Source organism: Pseudopodoces humilis, chromosome 3 (assembly GCF_049639895.1).
Source record: "Pseudopodoces humilis isolate 2021_Gansu_Grassland_sample_001 chromosome 3, ASM4963989v1, whole genome shotgun sequence".
NCBI classification, from domain to species: Eukaryota; Metazoa; Chordata; class Aves; order Passeriformes; family Paridae; genus Pseudopodoces; species Pseudopodoces humilis.
This window is the reverse complement of record NC_142202.1, coordinates 79572145-79577817: the sequence shown is the minus strand read 5'-3', so window position 1 is coordinate 79577817 and position 5673 is coordinate 79572145.

The window sequence follows — 5673 nt, the reverse complement described above, 5'->3', positions numbered from 1 at the left end:
AATGCTGCAGTGATAAAATTCACCTTTAAATTAGCATGTTATCAAGGGCAAGGTATTATCTTCACACACACACACTTAGCACACTGAGCAGTGGTTACACTCTGAGATCAGATTTCCTTCATGGAAATTCCTACATGCAAGAAGAGGCTCAGAATTCCTGCTGTACTCCATGGAGGTCCTAGTAGGGTTGGAGAAGCCTCAGCAGTGATTAATCTCATCCTTATCTTGACACTGAAAGATCAGTCCCATGGCTAATATAGCTGTCTGGCATCACTTGAGACACTGCATGGTATCCAAGACACCCTCCTGGGGCTGGCAGACGTGACATGGGACCCTGGAGATAACCACGTCTGTCTTAAACAGAATCTGAAAGCTGTCAGGATATCTCTGATCAATTCAAGCACCACTAAGTGCCTAAACTTAACCAGCAGACCCCCTTTACTGGCCCCCATGAGGACACCTAACTGTAAATGATCAAGTTAAGGTGTCTTATTCTTCAACTTTATTCCACCAAAGTCAGATGGGAACACCACAGGTCAAAAAAGTAAATAACCCTAGAAACACCCTGTTTCTGAATGCATAGTAGTTGGTCCTTCCCTTCATCAGGCTACAGGCAAACAAGTAAAACAATCCAGATGCTATAGTACTTGATATTCACCACCTTAGTGACTGTCTTGTCCCAGTCACAAAAAAAGCCTCAACAGACCCAGCTCTTCACAATCTGCACTAAATGCTTATGATTTGGGGAGTAAAAATAAATTGATACAACAGGGAAAAAAAGTTGAATTAACTGAAAAAAAAAGAACTCCAGTTTCAGCAATATCTTTGATACTCTCTACTTCTATCAGCAACCCAAGTTCACCTCATGCCTCTGACCACACATTCTTAATACCTTAGTGAAGGTAGAGCAGAGTATCTCAGTTCAGTTTCCAAAAGATTAATACAAACATAATCTATGGACACTTTTAGTAGCAGATGCCAAATACTATTTAGGTTTATTTTGGAATTTGGGAATTTGGGAAAATTGCTCTTGCTTCTACCAACATTGCTCCCTTCAAACCACATTGGAAGTAGATTGCAGAGATACTTCTGCCACTCCTGGTACACACACAAATGAAGGACTAGCATTTCTCATCATAACATAACACTGAAGATTATGTTGAATTTAAGGATAAAAGTGGTGGATATCCATAGGTTTTGAAAGATACTGTTGTAAATAGTGCTGCAAAAAGTCAACAGAACCCACCTTTGGCACATGAAGCCCTTGAGTGGGCAAGTGGTTGGAGGCTGGGATGTGTTCCTGAGAGGTGTCAGATAGGCTTCACCTCACATGCTCAACTCCAGGTACCTGGTTTTGGCCTTGCTCAAAGGCTTAGGGATGCTTTTTGTATTTCATACTCATGTGCACATGCCTGATATAATACTGAAACATGAATGAAAATACAAGGTATCTCAAGGAAAAAAGTGAGGATTACTAGACCAAAGTTGTCAATACGTTTGAAAAAGACACCCACACTTAGTTCATGTAAAATATACCATGAGCCAGTAAGGAAAAATTATGAAATGTGCAAGATTTCTTTCCTAGAACTGGAAAATGATTGTAAAAGGAATATCAGCATTCATGACAAAATTTTTGTAAATCTGGTGAGCATCTATTGCATTGCAGAAGACAAGGACTATCTGCAAAGTAAACCTATTCATCTTTAAACTTAACCACCAGCCTAAGAATCCATGCAGAATCAGATGCAAATTTAGTGGTGATATGGATGGCAAGAATGAAATATGTTCACAAGTGACATCTTGGAAATACTCTTACATGCATTAAAATTTAATACATTATGGAGAATAAAGTCTTTTGCACTTTAACAGCCTGATCCAAGTCCTGAAGACAAAAGAAATATTCCCATTCACTTGTGTGAATGCTGGACCAGATTTATACAGAGAAAATAACAGACCATATGTTTCTGATTCCACTGGTCTTTTGGTGGTGGAGAACAGACACTTCTTTGACTAAGGAAGTACTAGGACTCTCAAAGAGAGCAATTCCTGATTTACTCCATTCTGGGAGGAGAGTGTGACCTGCCCTTGAGTGCTTTCTTAACTCCTTAACACATGGCAGTAAGTAAATTCTGTAGAAAAGCTGCTGAACTTGCACATGCAGTAACTTCTAAAGTAAACTCCATGGCTGCCAAAAAGTGTATGAGAAGTCAGAAATAACTTACAATATGGCAGGTGTTACAGTGCAATAAGGGCATGTCTTAGGTACATTATAAAACACAGACTGAAGTGGTTCCAGGATCTAAGACTTATTACGATACAGACTGTGTGGTTGCTATTTAAGTTGAATTCCTCCTATCATGCCTTCAAACCAATTTTTTTCTCCCTTATTTGTTCCATTCACCACATTTAGATGCCACCATCTTGGATTTCCTTCTCAGTAAAGGAAATCCCCACTTCTCAGCATGAAATCAGAAAAGCTTTCAGTCTTAGAAGGAGCTTCTGAGCCTACATCCCACAGCCAGGTAACCTAAGCCTCGTGGAAATACAAACTGTTCACAACCTTGAGGACCTTCACAGTGAGCCAAGCTCAGGACCTAAGCCAGCACCATTAATACCTCAAGCAGCAGACAGCACCAGTTAGTGGGGAAGTAGGAAATCAAGGAAGTGGAGAGCATTGCCAAAGCACCAAAGGATTTCTGTGCATTAAAGCACCACTCTTGGAAAAGAAATGCTCGCGTTAGTTCTGCACACACTGGTACATCTCCATGAAAATGTTGATCCAGGAGGTGCTGACTTTGTCCTGTGAGTGAGATGCTACCTCCCAGTTAACCAGACCTGTCTCCAGTGGAATGCTGCTCCCTGACTAATGAACCTTGTTTCCCAGCCCACTGCAGCATCACTCCTGCACAGCAACACAGACTCCACCAAGTTGGCATGCCTCAGTATCTGTGAAAAGCACATCTCTAGGTAGGGCATATGCTCTGCAATCCCAAAAATCCAGGTTTTGAGGGAACTCCTAAATCAATTCAGAGAGACTTCACAGCTCTAAGAATCTGATTTTTTGGCCCTTTTGAAAAATCTCACACTAGATTTTACAAAACTGGCATTATTCACAGAAGTATAAATTAGGACTTCAAAAAGAATTCCTCCAAGAAATAAACCCCAGTCTTTCATCAAGCCAAAGCTCCATCCTGAAATAGCTAAATCCAGAAGCCAGGATCATTTTTCTTCATCTCTAATGTAAAACAAGAAGAGATTTGGAAAGAGCTGAAGGCAGGATTTTGCTTCACAGGAGGAAATCCAAGATGGTGGCTGCAAAGTGACAAATTCCTGCTTGTGCTGTTGAATTTCTGATGAACCAAATAAGGCTATTTAACGAGCCTGGCATTAACATGAAGTGGCCCCTTGCACCCAGATGGCCTCATTTTTTTTGGATCAGTAGCAGACATATCATGAGAAAAACTCTTCAATTTCCATGGAAGGTAGTAAGAATATGGAGTGATAAAGCAAAAGTTTTCTTCTTAAACATGGAGCTAGTCTCCAAGTCATAGGATTTTTTTCTTTTCACTTGTTGGTAGCAAAACTGTAGCCCTTACTCAGATCTGAAGGTTTGTTGCATTGGTTTGTTTTATTTCTTAGGGAAGAAGAAGTGTTTCCTCTCCCTCCACACCCCCAAATGAATGCTCCACGGGGCTTGTTTGGGGAGAAAGGCTGTACGTTTATTGAAGCCACTAAGGTTGTCATTCTTTCTATGGTCATTCCTTCAGAAGGTCATTCCTTCCTTTTTTGTCCTCCTTGCTGGAGATTATTCCTTACTGGCACCTTTCTTCTTCCAGAGATCTGTTCTCTTTGGTCTCTCCTCACACTTTCCTCAGGTTGCATTGCAGTACATCACATAACAGCTGAAACATAGAGCAGAGACACACCTAGCACTGGAGGGTGGCTCCCTTCTCATCCAGCATTTCAGCTTCATATGTTGTGTGATCAGTAGCCATTGACGTCCTAACAGAGAGATGGACTCTCTTATGCTCCTTCTGCCCAATCCCCCTTTTTAAAATCCTCCCCTGTGCCAAAAAAAGCCCAAACTTTGAAAGGTATTTGGAAGCTTTTTGATTTCAACATTTTTAAAGGTGTTGGGCTGGGACTTTCCCCAAAAATAGCAAGAGTTAAGTTAGCTAGCTATCATGTTTTAAATGTTTGATATATATTTTTAAGAGGCTTTTTCCTTTCTTCTGAAATGTGCCAGAAACAGGGGGTTTCTGTTCTATACAGTGGTTCCCCTCACTTTTTTTGTCCTGTTTTCAGTAGGAAGAGTGATTTAGGAAGACATGAAAGAGGCAGAGAAAATAGTAAGCACAAATCAGGGACAATTTCCTTGTTCTTCCCTTAAAAAAAGTTTCTGTAACAAATAGTTAAAAGCATCCTAAGTCCCATTCCAGTGGGGCAACATATATATCTCAAAGTGTGACAACCTGTTCAACCTAGTGGGACTTTATCTTTTAGACGCTAAAAGACAAGTGTTTGCCCTGTGCTTGCAAGCAGCTGTGTACAGATGGTGATGCATTGAACTCACACAGGAGAGTTTGAGCTGCAAAGCAAACAGTAAATCCATTTGGGAGTATAAACACTTCTTTTTTTTTTTTTTAAATTCCTTCTAATTTTCACTCATCCTGGGAAATTTTTGCCCTTAGTGAGCTCCACAAGTCAAATCAGGCAAGCAGGACACTGCTTATTTTTCAACTCCAAGTGATGAAGGGTGGAGAAAGGATTTGTCATCGCACTGAGTTCTGGGAAGGGCTTTGGGTCCCAAACATTGTAGTCAGTAGAGGGAGATGGCAACTCCCATCTCAAATTGCAGGTATGTGAAAGCACTCTTTGGAAAAGCTCTTTTCGCTCTCCATGACTTTGGAAAGAACCCAGGTGATGAAGACAGATATAGCCAGACAACAGCTGTAGGAAAGAAAAAAGCCTCTTTTTTGTTGTTGTTTTTTTTTTTAATCAGTCATTACTGTACAGAGGAAAAAGCTTGCACACACATATACACCCAGACACACAGAGTCCCCACTGGACAGAGAATTACATCCCATGAAACACAAAAGACCTCTGTGCGACCTGGAGTCAGACCAGTACTTAAATGTGTTACAAATGCATAAATAGTTTTATGTTTTGCACAGCAAATATATAAATGCTTGCAGAGCATCAGGTACATAACTCAGCTTTGCATCCATCTGCTTTGCACAGTGTTTTTAGAGTAAACTTGTGTCCTTGGACACCAGCCATATGCATGTCAGGAAAATTGTGACTCAGTTTAGTTTGGTGCAACTTGCACTGAACATGTGTTTAGGGAGTTATTGTAGGAGGAAAAGAGCCTCATATTCCAGGCTAAGTCTGGGATTATGTGTCATCTGACTTGGCAGCTCTGGGGCATTAACTGGCATCGCATATCAGGTTAGGTTAATAATCCACCACTTGGTTCTGCTTGAGCAGATCTGTGTGCCCAAAATAGGGATCAGTTGACAAAGCTGGAGTCTCAGGGGAAAAGGATTAGTTGCTTTGTGATCAGCAGGATGGCTCTTGCCCCACGAGATATTCCGACCTAATGCCTGGATCTGCCGTGAGTCGGAAGCTACATCTGGAAAGTAGCAGTACAAGTCCAGCTCCACAGGGACACCC